Genomic DNA, 18,516 nt, shown 5'->3' with positions numbered 1-18,516 from the left:
GGATGAATCCAGGTTCTGTTTCGGCATCACGATGGTCGCATCCATGTTCGGCGACATCGCGGTGAACGCACTTTGGAAGCGTGTATTGGCCATCGCCGTACTGTCGTATCACCCGGCGTGATGGTATGGTTTGTTACACGTCTCGGTCACCTCTTCTTCGCATTGACGGCACTTTGAACAGTGGACGTTACATTTCAGATGTGTTACGACCCGTGGCTCTACCCTTCATTCGACCCCTGCGAAATCATACTTTTCAGCAGGATAATGCACGACCGCATGTTGCAGGTCCTGTACAGGCCTTTCTGGATACAGAAAATGTTCGACTGCTGCCCTGGCCAGCACATTCTCCAGATCTCTCACCAACTGAAAACATCTGGTCAATGGTGGCCGAACAACTGGCTCGTCACAATATTCCAGTCAGTACTCTCGACGAACTGTGGTATCGTGTTGCAGCTGCATGGGCAGCTGTACCTGTACACGCCATCCAAACACTGTTTGCCTCAATGCCCAGGCATACCAGGGCCGCTTATTACGGCCAGAGGTGGTTCTTCTGGGTACTGGTTTCACAGGATCTATGCAACCAAATTGCGTGAAAATGTAGTCACATGTCAGTTGTACTATAATATATTTGTGCAATGAATAGCCGTTTATCATCTGCATTTCTTCTTGGTGTAGCAAGAAGTGTAGTGTAAAATCACACCGAGTGTAACATTGGACAGAAAGAAAAAGCCAACCACCAAGTAACGCACTAAAAAACCTAGTCTAAAAGCGTAGGCCAAAGGCCAGACTCCACACAAAAAAGGGACAAACGCTTAGATCGAGCGATAAAAAAACCCTGCACGAATAAAACTCAAAACTAAATCTGCCATTGCAACATCGTCCGATAAAAGTGCAGGAAGCGCACCCGGCAGCGCAAACGTCAGCCCGAGCGGAGTTAAAAGCGGGCAGTCTGGCAAGATGTGGACCACCGCCGAAGCAGACCCGCAGAGACATAAAGGTGGATCCTCGTGGTTCAATAAATATCTGTGTGTCATCCTGGTGTGGCCCATGCACAGCCGGCAGAGGACGACAGGGTCCTGGCGGGTCTCTCGCCACGCACCGGTAGCCTCCTCGGTGGCCCGAAGTTTGTCGGGTGAAGGAAGGGCGCGCCATTCTTCAACCCAGGTGTGAAGTACCTTCTGCCGCAAAACTGACCCGAGGTCACTCTCCGAAAGGCCGACCTCGGAAGCCGGTGCACCGACAGCCCGTTTGGCGGGCGCGTCGACACGTCCGTTTCCCGGGATGTCGACACGACCCGGGGTCCACACAGAGACCACACAGTGGCAGCAATGGACAAGAGTATGGAGGGCCTCCTGGACAGGCATCACCAGTTGATAATGGCGTCGTTCTCGCCTTAAAGTCACTCTCGACTAACATCAGCTCGTCACGTCCAGTCTCAAAGGTAACTAAGGGTCACGACCGTTACAGCGCGTATTTACAGCAAACCTGATTTGCTGTCTCGTAGTGGCGCAGCTGTCGCCACTCCTATGCGACTGGCAAGAAATTGGAACATACATCATTTTTCAGATGTATGAGACAGGCGAAATACCCTCAGCCTTCAAGAAGAACATAATAATTCCAGTCCCAAAGAAAGCAGGTGTTGACAGATGTGAAAATTACCGAACTATCAGTTTAATAAGCCACGGCTGCAGAATACTAACACGAATTCTTTACAGACGAATGGAAAAACTGCTAGAAGCCGACCTCGGAGAAGATCAGTTTGGATTCCGTAGAAATGTTGGAACACGTGAGGCAATACTGACCCTACGACTTATGTTAGAGAATAGATTAAGGAAAGGCAAGCCTACGTTTCTAGCATTTGTGGACTTAGAGAAAGCTTTTAACAGGGTTTACTGGAATACTCTCTTTCTTATTCTGAAGGTGGCAGGGGTAAAATATAGGGAGCGAAAGGCTATTTACAATTTGTACAGAAACCAGATGGCAGTTATAAGAGTTGAGGGACACGAAAGGGAAGCAGTCGTCGGGAAGGGAGTCAGACAGGGTTGAAGCCTGTCCCCAATGTTATTTAATCTGTATATTGAGCAAGCAGTAAAGAAACAAAAGAAAAATTTGGAGTAGGAATTAAAATCCATGGACAAGAAATAAAAACTTTGAGGTTCGCAAATGACATTGTAATTCTGTCAGACACAGCAAAGGACCTGGAAGGGCAGTTGAACAGAATGGACAGTGTATTGAAAAGAGGACATAAGATGAACATCAACAAAAGCAAAACGAGGATAATGCAATGTAGCAGAATTAAATCGGGGGATGCTGAGTGTATTAGGCTAGGAAATGAGACGCTTAAAGAAGTAAAGGAGTTTTGGTATTTGGAGAGCAAAAAAACTGAGGATTGTCGAAGTAGAGTGGAAACAAAATGTAGACTGGCAATGGCAAGAAAAGCGTTTCTGAAGATGAGAAATTTGTTAACATCGAGTGTGGATTTAAGTGTCAGGAAGTCGTTTCTGAAAGTATTTGTATGGAGTGTAGCCAGGTATGGAAGTTAAACGTGGACGATAAATAGTTTAGACTAGAAGAGAATAGAAGCTTTCGAGATGTGGTGGTACAGAAGAATGCTGAGGATGAGGTAGCATATCACATAAATAATGAGGAGGTATTGAATAGAATTGTGGAGAAGAGGAGTTTGTGGCACAACTTGACTAGAAGAAGGGATCAGTTGGTAGGACATATTCTGAGGCATCAAGGGATCACAAATTTAGTATTCGAGGGCAGCGTGGAGGGTAAAAATCGTAGAGGGGGACCAAGAGATGAATACACTAAATATATTCAGAAGGATGTAGGTTGCAGTAGGTACTGGAAGATAAAGAAGGTTGCACAGGATAGAGTAGCATGGAGAGCTGCATCAAACCAGTCTCAGGACTGAAGACCGCAACAACAACAACCTTTTTTCGGATGTAGTGCGATATTTTTCCGTCAGTGTATTTAGCGAGTTGAAGTTTTTGATATCGTAACTCTGTAATTTCGATCACGTATTCATTGATTACGCAGATATTAATTAAAGCGCAGTTGCTGCACAGATAAGAAAAAGATGTTCTATGACCTTATTTGATGTAGGTGTGATCAACACAGAAACTCTGTTGCAATATTATTACTGAATAATATTAGTGGATTAAATTGATAAATACGTCTCACTTTCGTCTGAAATGCTGTCGTTTAAGGTTCACTAATCCCAGTCATAAATTTTCCCTTTCTCAGTAGAACGATGATCATAGTTAGTGAAGCTGACATTACTCGTATTAAATGATCCTGACAGACTGCCCAAAATCTGCGTGAATTCTGACACTCAGACTTCTGGGTTGCCTTAGTCGAGGAGAAAACAAGTATATGATGTTTGTGCACGAATTCAGCAATTTTGGGACTTGGAATGCACGCACATACGCTATGTCATCAAAAATATACGGACATACCGAAAACATACGTTTTTCATATTAGGTGCATTGTACTGCCACCTACTTCCAGGTACTCCATATCAGCGACCTCAGTAGTCATTTGACATCGTGAGAGACCAGAAAAGGGTGCTCCGCAGAACTCACTGACTTCGAACGTGGTCAGGTGATTGGGTGTCACTTGTGTCCTAAGTCTGTACGCGCGATCACCACACTCCTAAACATGCCTACGTCCACTGTTTCCGATGTGATAGTGAAGTGGAAATGCGAAGGGACACGTACAACATAAAAGCGTACAGGCCGACCTCGTCTGTTGACTGACAGACACTGCCGACAGTTGAACAGTGCCGTAATGTGTAATAGGCAGCCATCGATTCAGACCATCACACAGGAATTCCAAACTGCATCAGGATCCACTGCAAGCGCTATGGCAGTTAGGCGGGAGGTGAGAAAACTTGGATTTCATGGTCGACCAGCTGCTTGTAAGCCACACATCAGGCCGGTAAATACTAAACAAAGCCTCGCTTGGTGTAAGGAGTGTAAACACTGATGGATCAAACAGTGGAAAAACTTTGTGTGGAGTGTCGGTACATAATGTGGCGATCTGAATGGCAGGGTGTGGGTATGGAGAATGCCCGGTGAATGACATCTGCCAGCGTGTTTAGTGCCAACAGTAAAATTCGGAGGCAGTGGTGTTGTGGTGTGTCGTGTTTTTCACGGAGGGGGTTTGCACCCTTTGTCGTTACGCGTGGCACTATGACAGTACAGGCCTACATTGATGTTTTAAGCACCTTCTTGCTTCCCACTGTTGAAGAGAAATTTGGGGATGGTGACTGTATCTTTCAACAGGATCGAACATCTGTTCATAATGCACGCCATGTGGCGGAGTGGTTACACGACAATAACATCCCTGTAATGGACTGGCCTGCGTAGAGTCCTGACCTGAATCCTACAGAACACCTTTGGGATGTTTTGGAACGCCGACTTCGTGTCAGGTCTTTCCAAATGACATCGATACCTCTCCTCAGTACAGCACTCCGTGAAGAATGGGCTGTCATTCCCCAAGAAACCTTCCAGCACCTGACTGAACGTGTGCCTGCGAGAGTGGAAGCTGTCATCAGGGCTAAGGTTGGGCCAACACCATATTGAATTCCAGCGTTACTGATGGAGGGTGCCACGTACTTGTAAGTCATTTTCAGCCAGGTGCCCGGATACTTTTGATCACATGGTGTACATGGTGTAGAGACTTTTCGCCCCATGGTTACTTGTAGCACAAAGACAAAATAGGGCGGGTATTCCGTGATGACCTACACGAGACAGACGTTCGATTATCAAACGAAGTTCACTCACCGAAGGCGTCGCACACCCGCCTCCTCAAAAGTGGTTGGAGGCCTTCGAGCATCGGGTCCTCACTCTCTGGAACAGCTGCCACAACCCTGTTTCAAACAATTATCCCTCGCACAGTAAACTAGATTTACAATTGTAGATGTTTACACAATGGCGTAAGTTCTTTGACTGTACTTCCAAGAGGACGTACTCCTACCTGAAAGATCGCTGCTTCTTTCGCCGCCTAATTCTTTACTGTGATCTCGATTTTCTTTCCTGGTTTCCATAGGCCCCTGCTGCGTTTGCTGTAAATACGGGAGCTCCTAAGGTTTCTGATAACCTGTAATTTAGAATTATCAAAAAGAAACTCTTCTACGTTCATCAGGTCACGTAAAGAAGATTTCGCTGCGACTGTGACCAGCAATTACTGTAGAGGGACGCTTTGCGTTGTGCAGTTAACAATGAGCGTATATGCGCGCTCTGCACTTCTTGCCGGGATACGAACTCTGCTGTATCTGTATTGAAAGATTCCATCTGACCAACACAGATCGAGTGTATTTGAATATCCGTTCAGAATGGTTATACGCTTCGGCGGACAACTGCTGAGAAGAAACGGTCACTAAATCAGGATGATTAGTGTAGACAGTCTGGATGGAGATAAAGCAGAATTTTTTTCCCCAATAGTTCTCATGATGTAATTTACAACTCTACATAAAAACCTCAATTGCAGCCACACATTAACAAATACCTTGTCAGAAATGATCACGAAACGTTAGACATCTGCCATTTATTATATTATGACAAGAGACTACGTAACTGATAGAAACCCGCGTTATATTTGTGACCTGAAACTTGTAACAGAGCAATACGAATTTTTCATTTAAATGCCGTTGAAGTTGCATCTAATGTTACTCCGTGAAGAGGGAGCTGTGACTGATTGTGCGGTGTGGAGGGCGTGGGGGCGTTGGGGGGGGGGGGGGGGGGTGCGCAAAATTCCCATCTTGAGAGACACACACACACGTCCGTGCGCACACATGAGAGCGTGTAGGTGTGCGCATGCGCGAGTTTGCGCGCTCAAATACACTGTCAAAAATGAACTCATGAAACTTTCACGCAACCTGCTAACAAAAAACTTACGTTATTGCACATAGTGCCAAGACTGACTAAACGCATTCTAGAGAAAACGCCTCACGGAACTATAGCACCAGCTGAGTGGTACTAAACGTACAAGGCAGATATTGCCATCAACAGAATGTAAGTTTTGAAAAAAAAAATGGTTCAAATGGCTCTGAGCACTATGCGACTTAACTTCTGAGGTCATCAGTCGCCTAGAACTTAGAACTAATTAAACCTAACTAACCTAAGGACATCACACACATCCATGCCCGAGACAGGATTCGAACCTGCGACCATAGCGGTCGCTCGGCTCCAGACCGTAGCGTCTAGAACCGCACGGCCACTCCGGCCGGCTGTAAGTTTTGAACATTAACTCGACAGGCAGTAGATCATGAACGTAAAACTGACCAGGAACTTACTACGGAGCAGCGACACTAAAGACACACGCAGCTAGTTTTTTACTATTCCAAGCCACTGACAACCAGAAGAAACACCATTTCAGTTATCGTAGCGATTTTGCTTAAGGGTGATCACCAAGGAAATGACTGTCCCAGAAGCTGCAGAACACGAGAAACTGCGTGCAGTTAGACCACGTATGTTTTTCATATATGTTGACATGTCTAATAAAGACGCAAAAACCTGAAAATCCTAGAAGAACACCAACATCACACATTTTCGCAACTACCTATGAGCACAATCGCTATTGATTACGGGTAAGCCACGTCTTGCGCTACAAAAGTTGAGTATCTCTTACCTTTTCGCTGAGAGAATTTTGTGGTGGACGCTGGAAACCGAAAATAAAAGATTCTGTTACAGAACTCTTTTATAGAATTTTGCAAGCTTCGAATTCGCATCGTATGTAACTCTCGGGGGCAGCGCAACAAGACAAGTGTCGCAAACCGACAGCTGCTCGTAAAAATACGCCATTCAGAGAGCAATTATTCGTCGCGGGAAAAGCTCAGAGAGGAAATAATACGTGGCGGGAAAAACAATCTCGCAGCGAATATTACTGAAAGATGCGCATCAGTCGTACAGAGTTTTGGCATGAGCTAAAAATAAAATATATTAACTGAAGTAATGTATAGTTTTGTAAATAGCACCGCCGATTGCACTAGCCCTCTGTCAACCTGTATGTTTACAGAAATAATCCTCCAAATTTTTCCAGCCATTGATATGACGCTATTTATACACATCAAAAAATGTTTTGCATCACCTCGGTTCCGAGAGTTCCGGAACCTGTACAGAAAACTGGAATACAGACCAACATAAACACCATTTCCGCCCCTTTTTATTGCTCATGAAAACCACACATTGCATGGTGTACCACCATACAGCGAGACCTTCAGTATCGTACAGCCGTTACGGCGCCTTCCGTGGCCACCAGTGGCGTACGTCGGCCCCATATAATGCCACCCCAAAACATCAGGAAACCTCCACCTTGCTGCACTCGCTGAACAGTGCGTCTAATTCGTTCAGCCTGACCGAGTTGTCTCCAAACACGTCTCCGACAATCGTGTGCTTGAAGGCATGTGCGACACTCATGAGTGCAGAGAACGTGATACCAAACCTGAGCGGTCCATTCGGCATGTTGTTGGGCCCATCCCTACCGCACTGCACGGTGTCGTGGTTGCAAAGGTGGATCTCGCCATGAACATCGCGAGTGAAGTTGCGCATCATGCAGCCTATTGCGCACAGTTTGAGTGGTAACACGACGTCCTGTGACTGCACGAAAAGCATTGTTCAACATGGTGGCGTTGCTGTCAGGGTTCCTCCGAGCCATAATCCGTAGGTAGCGGTCACCCACTGCAGTAGTAGCCCTTGGCCGGCCTGAGCGAGGCAAGACACCGACAGTTCCTGTCTCTCTGTATCTCCTCCATGTCCGAACAACATCGCTTTGGTTCATTCCGAGAGGCCTGGACACTTCCCTTGTTGGGAGCGCTTCCTGGCACAAAGTAACAATGCGGACGCGATCGAACCGCGGTATTGACCGTCTAGGCACGGTTGAACTACAGACAACACGAGCCGTGTACCTTCTTCTTGATGGAATGTCTGGAACTGATCGGCTGTCGGCCCCCCGACGTCTAATAGGCATGGTTGTTTACACCTTTGGGCGCGTTTAGTCAAAAGGACTGTGTCTGTGATACAATATCCACAGTCAACGTCTACCTTCAGGAGTTCTGGGGACCAGGGAAAGAGTTAGCAGAAACACATATTTTGCACGAAGAGGTTTGACTTGTCGTGAGCACTTCGTTCTGGCAGTTTTGAGAAAAATTAACCAATGACAATCCACTAACATATTAATACACTGACCGTGTGAAGATATAGGACACAGGTCAGGAGAAAGAAGAGTAAATAACTTAAATTTGAATACCATCATAGTTGATATTTTACGGTCTCTAACCGGAGACATTCCAAAGCATGTTTAACCGATTTTTTTTTTCCATAATGCGGGGCCACAGTCATAATATATTTCCTTAAAGTCAGTACCGCCATTAGACTGTCGTTTATTTGCAAAATGGTATACTCAGTGATGAAACAAAGCAGTAGGCTTTACCAGAAATATCGACCCTTAGACAATGTGTCTAATACTGTATTTTAAATACGAGAGCATGCCATCTTAGGCACTATATAACACTTAAAACACTTGATAATGGCACTTTAAAGCCGAAATTTATCTTGTAAGTGTAAATGTAACACCAGATAAACAACAGTCTAATATCGGTACTGACTTTAAAGAAAGGTTTAACAGATTTCAGCTCCTGTTTTCTTACAAGCAATGGCGACTATGGCGTTTGGCACATGGCGCACAGTACGACCTGAATGCGAAATGAATCACCTATCAGCAGCTGGAATTTGAGCGAACGCTACCACTTCATTACAAAGGAGACGAGAAGCCAAGGAATTGTGGGAGCACTAAACTGTTATTAACGATGCGAACTGCACTAGCACAAAGGCGATAAAGCACCCCCACCTTAGTTAACGGCACTTAGAGGGACCATACCGTGGTTCAGGTCGAAAAAAATCGATTTTCGGTTTTCATCATATTTCGATGGATTTAGGTTTTATTTAAATAATACGAAAAGGGTCGTGCTGAAAAAAATTTTTTTCGAGCATTTTCCTACCACGTGTGTTCATGTGCCACGCCCACTTTTCTGTCACCCACTTTTCTGCATTTATTTTAGATTTTTATATCCCCTACATTGCACGTTAGGATTTTTTTTTTTACTTCCGAGTGTGTTGGCTATCCTTGGAATGCTACGGTCGGTGTTCTTTTGTTTCTGCTGTTTGTAAACAACACACTTTCAAAAACGCGGTTAGTTTTGTTAAGTGTGATTGCGAGTAGTTGTTATAGAAAACTTGCAGGTATACTATGGGCAGGCAATTAGGAGAAATAAAGAAAATCTGGAGGCAATGAAGAGAGATGTTTGGGCCACATTCTTCCGTAAGTCCTCTACAGATGATAGGCCATGTCATGGATTGTGTCCATCAGGAGAAAATTCGTGGTGCAAATACAATAGGGCTCAGGCAACTGGAGAATCTTATTCTCACCAGCATTCTCTTCCTGCTGCTGTTATTACAGCAATTAGACCTATTTTCAGAGACTTGGCTCATCCTGACCTTCTAACGAAATGTCTGCAGGGGCAGACACAGAACCCAAATGAATGTTTCAACAGCATAACTTGGAACCACCTTCCTAAAACCGTATTTGTAGGCACGCATACAATGAATCTAGGAGTTCATGATGCTGTTATTACATTCAGTTGTGGTAATATTGGAAAGTGTTGAGTACTGAAAAAGCTGGGAATTAATCCTGGTAAAAATATGATCACTGGGCTGCAACACTGCGATAAAACGAGGATACCCGATGCAGACAGGTCTGCATCTAACATGGCCAAGAAAGCAAGACAAACATCCAGCAAGGTGAAAAAGAAGCTGGAAGACCTGCTAGAGGCCAAAGAAGAGCCAGCATATGCAGAAGGACAGTTTTAATTAAATGTAAATAACAAATTTCAAAAGTTTTTTCTTTAAAGTCAATTTTCCGCAAACTAAAATTTTCAGTACATATGCCCCTTATATCTGAAACTGTCATAGATAAATGAATGAAATTTTCAGAGACTTTGCATAACATGAAAAGCCACCTCTGGTACTACATTCATTAATATTTCCCCATTAGAAGGTTAACAAAAAAGTATTTTCTGCTGAAATAACTTAATATTTTTTGTTAATAAATTTAAAAATTATATCGTGAAGACTATAAAATGGATAAAGTAGGTTTTAGTACAGTTGACTCTATTAGCATCATGTAACATACAGTAAAAATATTAACGTCTTGCAACAAATAATTATTTTCAGAAATGGGTCAAATGCTTGCCTAAACTAACATGGGTTAAATAGGCAGGGCGTGGTTCCCTTGGATAGAAAAACAATTTCGAAAGGCATTTCGTTCCATGAAGTAGACAGCTACGATTGAAATGGCAAATAAGCGTTCTGTCGACAATAGAGGATAAATTCTCGCTTCCATTTCCAACTGTCGGCTTCCACCAATGACGTCATACCTAAGTCAAGGACGCTACTTACAACGTTAAGTGCCCATCGCACCCCCGCCATATTTAGTGGTAATATGGCCCGGTGGATAGGATAGCCTGTCAAAAACTGAACACAGACCAAGCATGAAAACAGGAAGACGCTGCACTGGACTGTGGAAAAAAGCAAAATAGATACAGTGATCGGCTGAAGAACAAGAAGTGCAATATAGGGCAGCCTGAAACATTGACGGCGTCGTGCGAAGTCATCATGGTGAATGACTGTATGGTGCGAAAATTGGCAATTGACCCTGAATAGCGAAAAGTGTGACGTCATCCACATGAGTGCTAAAGGAAAACCGTTAAACTTCGGTTACACGATAGATCAGTCGAATCCAAGGGCCGTAAATTCAACAAAATACCTGGGAATTGCAATTACAAACAACTTAAATTGGAAGGAATACACACAAAATGTAGTGGGGAAGGCTAACCAAAGACTGCGTTTTATTGGCAGGACACAAAATGTAACAGATCTACTAAAGAGACTGCCTACACTACGCTTGTCCGCCGTCTTTTAGAATAGTGTTGCCCGGTGTGGGATGCTTACCAGAGAGAATTGACGGAGTACAGGTAAATCCTAAAAGAACTAGGGACTCACGCCTCCTGAAAATGACGTAATAAATGAACGTGGAGTCAATAATTAGAGCGACACCAACTTGAAAATTCTAAAAGAGTGCATAGCAGGAGTGTGCAATGGTTTTTTATACGATACCAGTCTCTGGACTGTAGACTACAACAACATCTGTTTTGGTGTTGCTTTCGGTACTACTATTGTTGCTGTAGCTGTGTACTATCCATTCTTTGAGTATTGCCATGTATGGTATCATTTCATTTGTTGATTCCACGTTCTATTATTTTTCATCATTTTTATTGGCTGTTAATTATTTCGTCAAGGGTTTAACTTTTTCGTATCGCTTGCTATGCTCTTGGAAGCACGAAAAAAATTACTAGCTTTGGAATCGACAACTACACTTAACCTAGCGTATATCAGACAATAAATAAGTAAATAATCCTAGAAGAAGTAACAAACACTTTTGAAAAATAACGAACCGAGGGATGGAGAGCTAGAATTGACCTATGTAACTGTCGTCTTTGGTTGCTGCCACACCTCACCCTCGGCAATAGTGGCACATTCGGAAGAAAACGGCCAAATATTTGTGAGAAGCAAGATTATAGATACGACTGAGGATCGCCTCACACGCAGCAATTCCAGCTACACTCTTTAAGTTCCTGTCCAACCCCGCCTTCGGAAATCATGCCGTATTAGGAAAAAATAGCCATATATATTTACGAGAATACGATTATAAATACGATTGCTGCTTGATTGACACGCAGCAACTTAAGCTGTGCACTTAGATTCTTGACTAACCGCAACATGGTAAATCGAGATATGTTTGTAATAAACAGCGTAGTTTACGTCAGACACTAAGACAATCACAGATAAAATTTAATAACAAGCCACTCGAACATCGTAAACTCGTGGCGTCCTTCACTCGGGATGTCATTGGTCCAAGCTGACAGGTAGAAACGGACACTAGATTTGTTTCAACATAGAACTTAATGCCTGAAATTCATTTAAAGTAAGTTAGGAAGTGTTTAAAACACGTTACTTCTTACGATATTGGCGTGGAAAATGTGTGTTTCACGGCAGCACGGCGATGTACTCAACACGTCACGTTGTCTACGCGAGCGAATACAGCAAGCACTTCGGATGGGCATCTTCGTGGCACCATGTACAATTTGTAGTAATTCCGAGCTTACTCTGGTTACAAGATTTATGAAGTTAACGGTTCTCCAACACAAACTGCTTTAGACGAACTGTAATAAACAGTCCGGACGCCTGTTTTGCAAAACTAAATTACCTCGAATATAACTGCTGTGTCGAAGACCGTATTCACCCAACATACGTGATGTGAGAAGTAATGTTATGTGTCCGCGGAATCGTGCAGCGATTTAACGCCTGTGTTTTGGCTGCCAAGGATTGGCGGAAAACAGATGCTGGTTCAAGACTTACCAGAGACGGCTATTGGCGTTGCCCGTGCCGCTACAGCATTTCACGGTTTTTTAAGGTTTTGCAGAACGCGGACAGAACCATTCGTGATGCTCGGCATTCGACTCGTCATCTCAGACTGTTGCCAAGACACGACACGGGACGTCGAAGAGACTCCTGTATTGTTGAAAACTGCGTCACGTCGCGATTGCTGTTGTTTACTCTAAGAGGGTATGAGGACAATTACCGCCGTGTAATTGTAGGAGGCGTATATGGGCTGTGGTGTCTGGGGCAATTTCGCCGAAAACAACGCCTGCACAGCCTTACTTCCTGCCCCGTCTAACACTTTCCGAACATCACAGAGGCTCTCCTGCGAAACATGCAAGACCGGGAGTCCTGAAAGAAAGGATATTGCGGGGACGCGGCGTAGCTCCAGGCTGAAGCCAAGCAACGCCTCCGCAAGTTTCTTTCTTCCAGGAGCGCCGGCCTTGCACGTTTCGCAGGAGAGCCTCTGTGGAGTTTGGAAGGCAGGAGCCGAGGTACTGGCGGGAGTACGGCTGTGAGGGCGGGGCGCCAGTCCTACTTGGGTAGCTCAGCTGGTAGACCACTCGCCCGAAAATGGCAAAGGTGCCGAGTTCGATTCTCGGTCTGGCACACAGTTTTAATCTGCCAGGAATTTCACATCAACGCTCCCTCTGCTCAGAGTGAAAATTTCATTCTGGTAAGTAGTTTATTCATTTTTTTTTATTTTACACGTCTAGTTCATTAGGACCAAATTTACGAGCAAATGTCCGTGGTCATGAAACGAGACAGTACATGAAATTAACACCAGGAACGTTGACAACAGATAACCTCTACACGATGATGAGCAAAAACTAGCGTAATCAACAATATAACACACTAATTTTCTTTCTTTTATCCGGCAACTCGCTGACACACTAGAAGGAGTGAGCTATTTTCTTCGCGGCAGCCTACTGAAAATGGATGCACCGGAGTACAACATGCCTTTCTGCACAGTAGTAAAGGAGTTGCGGACAAAGTGCAGACTGGATCCCTGCCTGGTATTAACTGGGCGGAAAGCTGCTGCTTCTCGGGAGTTGGTTCCTATTGTTAACAGCGAACGGAACTGAAGAAAATGCCTGTTGAGAGGCCAGTGTCAGAATCCCAGGGGTCGAGAAGAGGTTCGCGATCGTGTACCACGTTTTGCTCGAACTGCCCATTTCTGAGCCAAAAATACGCTTTGAGAACGGGAGGAGTTACCCCAGAGAAAGTAATAACATATGGCATAAATGAATGAAAATAAAAAAAGTAGACTAATTTCCACGTTCGACTACCACTTACTGCAGATACTGTACTAACAGTAAATAAAGCAGCATCACCTTTTTGAAGACGGGCTTTCCATGACAACGTATCTCTTAGGAATTTGGAGTGTTCAGATTCCCTAATCATTTGCCCATTCTGTGTAAATCAGAACGACAGTTTTGATTAAACTGAGTGATAGAAACTGTAAAACTTAATGTAATTCAGCTTAAATTTTATTTCTACAAGTCTTGAACTGCAGCATTTGATACTTTGCTTATGTTGCACTCAACAAACTTCTCTATGAAGTTATTGTCATCAGTATACAGAAATATCTCATAATCACCTGTCATATATAAACATATATCATTCACATATATAAGGAACAGGAACGGTCCCAGCACCGACCTCTCAGCTCCCCCCCCCCCCCCCCCCCTCCGCCCCTGCTTTACATAACCGTCTCCCAGTCAGAGTCCATGTTATGCCCGTTCTTATTACGGTGGACACACCATCTTTCGCTGTATGTTCTTAAGATATGAGTGAACCAGTTGGGTTTTATTCGTATTATTTCATAACGGCCCAACTTCTGTAATAACATTTTGTCACCGTCCGCCCCCGGTAACTGAGTGGTCACCGCGACGAAATGTCATACCTAACGGCCTGGGTTCGGTTCCCGGCTAGGTCGGAGATTTCCTCCGCTCAGGGACTGGGTGTTGTCTTGCCGTTGTCATCGTCATTTCATCCCCATCGACACGCAAGTCGCCGGAGTGGCGTCCACTGGGAAGACCTGCACCAGGCGAACGGTCTACCCGACGGGAGGCACTAGCCACACGGCATTTCCATTTTTTTTCCATTTTGTGACCAACGCAATCAAACACCTTATTTAAATCAAAAAATATCCCCGGTGTTCGCCTATTTTTGTTTAGTGCTTCGAATGAGTCACAGAGAAAAAAGGATACAGCATTTTCAGTTGTTAAAGCACATGAAGCTGATGGCTTGGCAGCACATTTTGTGAACTAAAATGATCTATTAAGCTTATATGTACAGTCTTTTCGATAACTTCAGCATACATCGATGGCACAGAAAAGGTCTAAAATTGTCGACATTACCCCTTTCTCCTTTTTTATAAAGTGGTCTCACTTCTGAGTACTTAAATCGTTCAGGAAACCGACCATTTTTAAAGGAAAAATTACTAGTATAACATACGCATCACAGTGCTTTAGTATTCCGCTACGTACCACGTCACATCTACGACAGCCCTTAGTCTGCAGCGATCTGATTGTTCACTCAGTCCCCCCTCTGTCAGTATAACTGAAGCGTGTTTCAGAAAGCAGTCTCGAAAAGCCGTCTTCTGTGAGAGTTATGTGATTCCCCCTACAAACTAAATTTTTCTTTAATTCACCTTCTACATTGCTCAAATGGTTTTAATGTTATGCAGAGGATTAGGTATTGTATTTGCATTTCACGCTTTTTGCCTCCCTAATAACACTTTTAAGCAGTTTACAGTTCTGTTCGTAACGGGCTACTGCAACTCGATTGTGGCTGTTTCTAACATTATAAATTCCCACTAGTCAGCCACCTAGATTGCCTGTTAGTGCTAGCATCCTGTTTTCAGTGTTCTAATGGAAAGCGACTTCCAAACAGCATGAGAAATGCGTTAAGGAAAGCGTTACATTTGTCAGTCGTCTATGTTACCAGCAGTATAAACGTCCTGCCACTCTTGTGTTTTAATGAGGTTCGAAAAAACCCTCTGTTGGCGCTGGATTAACATCTCTAAATAGTTTGCGATTATATTTAACATTAGTGAAAGCACAGATTCTTTTACTATTAACATTTGTGTGTCATGTTTTGAAGGCAATTCACCCTTTCACAAACAGAATGCCTCTCTAGCAATGAAGAATGAACCAGAATGTTGTCTTTGGTTGTGCTACCGTTCCCCTGCACTCTTGTCACAAAGAATATAATCTGCATTAGATGATGTGAATTTAGCATATCTTTCAGCATTCTTTTTGTTGCACAGTCACTTGTAAAATTAATATTAAAGTCACCACGTAAACTACAAGGTGTACAACTTTTGTTTCCGCCGTCTTTTTCCACAACATTTGAGGCTTTCATCAAACAAATTAGTCACGCATGTATCATTCAAAGTATTTTCCATCGCTGGCCACTACTTTCTCCCATCTTTCGGGCAGTGAACGAATCCCACGTAGAAAAAATTGTTCATCTTTTGAAGCGATCCACGAACCGATCCAGTTTGTGACTTCTTCATGAGACCGGAAGTGTTGGTCAGCCAGGCCATGCGCCATTGATCTAAACAGGTGATAGTCAGAGGGAGCAATGTCTGGAGAATACGGCGGCTGGGGTAGGACTTCCCATTTTAACGTTTCCAAGTACGTTTTGACTTCTTTTGCAACGTGGGGTCGAGCGTTGCCGTGCTGCAAAATCACCTTATCGTGCCTCTCGCTGTATTGCGGCCGTTTGTCTTTTAATGCTCTGCTCTAACACATTGATTGCGTTCCATATCGAGCACCTGTCATTGTTTCACTTGGTTTTCACACCTCACAGTACACGACGCCGAGCTGGTCCCACCAGATGCAGGGCATGATCTTGGAGCCGTGAATATTCGGTTTGGCCGTCGTTGTGGAAGCATGGCCGGGATATCCCCGTGATTGTTGGCGTTTAGGGTTAACGTAATGAACCCATTTTTCGTCCCCGGTCACAATGCGATGCAGAAATCCCTTCCGTTTTTGCCTCTGAAGCAACTGTTCACCAACACACAAACGCCTTTCAGCGTCTCTCGGTTTCAGCTCATACGGGACTCAAGTTCCTTCTTTCTGAATCGTGCCCATAACCATGAGACGTTTTGAAATGGCTTGCTGTGTCACTCCCACTAATCGTGCCAGTTCTTCTTCAGTTTGACGCGAGTCTTCACTCAGCAACGCCTCCAATTCTGCATCTTCGAAAACATTCTCTCTTCCACCACTATGCCGGTCCACGACGTTACAATCGCCCTTCTTGAGCCGTTGAAACCACTCGCGACCCGTTCTTTCACTAACAGCGCCCTCACCGTACCTACTTGAGAGCATTCGATGAGACTCAGCCGCTGTTTCCTTCATATTGAAACAAACAGTAACACCTCCCGCAAATGACGAGGATTAGGCTGGTAAACTGACATTTTCAATCAAGAACAACTTTATGATGCAGACACAAATCGACTAATGTTGACCGAGTTTCAAGCTAACTGCCTGACGTATGTGATCTGTTTCTTCCGACCGCTACTTACCGTTGTCGCCACCTATCGGCAAACAGCGGAAGCTAGGTTGTACACCTCGTATGTTAACTGAACGAGCTACTACAGCTCAACCAGTGCAGTTGTACATCCAACAACAATAATGTGTAATTCTCCCTTACGCCCTTTCTTGAAACACAATGTTCTTATTATTTATATTCTCCGCAACGTGTTTCGGGGAACGGTTCTTATTTTCAGTTGCTTTTTCTCTGTGATACGCCAGTCATTCGTGATGTTTCGCATGTGTGAAGCACTCCATTGTTCTGTTGTCTTTACTGTAACGTATAAAAATAAGTGCAATTTTTAATTGGTCTTTATATTCAGATCGATCATTAATTAAAAATTTCATGTGCTTTTATGCATTACAGTAAAGACAACAAATCACTTAGCACATCACACATGTAAATCATCACAAATAAATGGCATAGCGCACAGAAAACACACTTTAAAATGGGAATGATGTCCCGCAACCCAAAGTGCAAAAAATTAGTAAAAAGAAAATCCGCAGGCTTTCGCCAACCATTTATAATGCATCAAGTCAAATTTTACAGGTATCTAGGGCATGGGAATTCGAAGCGTTCTCTACATTTTAAATTTCTGCTCGGCCGATTTACAGTTGCTGGCATTATTAGACAAACATGCACGATCATTTGGCAGATGTTAAAAGAGGAATACATGAAACAACTCACCACAGAAGAGTGGAAGAATATTAGCGACCAACATGAGAAGACAGCAAACTTCCGTCAGTTTACGGGATCCATAGACGGACAACACGTCACAGTCGTTAAACCGTGCAGATCAGGCAGCGATTATTACAACTGCAAGAAGTACTTTTCTGTTGTGCTGACGGCCATATCAGACAGCGATTATTGTTTCAGATTCATAAACGCTGGGTCATTTGCTCATCAAGGAGACTCTAACATATTCAAAGCTACTGCATTAGCTAAAAAATTTTAGAATCAAACTTTGAATTTGCCAGCTGCTTCACTACTTCTCAGTGATCGTTGTGGCCGAAAATACGTCACGTGTTTGTAACTGATGAGGTTTTCGCGGTGAGGAACAACTTAATGAGACCGTATCCCACAAAAAACCTGACTGATAAACAAAAAGTCTTCAGTTAGAGGATGTCACGATGACGTCGCTATGTAGAATGTGCATTTGGCACTTTAGTCAATAAATGGAGAATTTTTCATCGTCCAACCGAAGTTAATGTGAATGTGGCAGATACTGTCATTCAAGCACGTTGCGCACTTCGCAAACATGATGGCTACAGTTTCGGTGACACACTGACATGCAGTATGGAAAGTATTCCTGCACATGAGACAAAAGGGAATAATAATGGGAAAAGTATCACAGATCGTTTTGCTGATTACTTCTGTATCATGGCTTCGATCTGTACCGCTGCAAGATCGTTGCGGTAACATTCTCGAACAAAGACGTAGTTTTATTAGTGTTGCAATTCACTTGTTG

Source organism: Schistocerca americana, chromosome 11 (genome assembly GCF_021461395.2).
Source record: "Schistocerca americana isolate TAMUIC-IGC-003095 chromosome 11, iqSchAmer2.1, whole genome shotgun sequence".
Classification (NCBI taxonomy): Eukaryota; Metazoa; Arthropoda; class Insecta; order Orthoptera; family Acrididae; genus Schistocerca; species Schistocerca americana.
The sequence above is the reverse complement of the archived record's forward strand: the minus strand, read 5'-3'. Positions refer to the sequence as shown.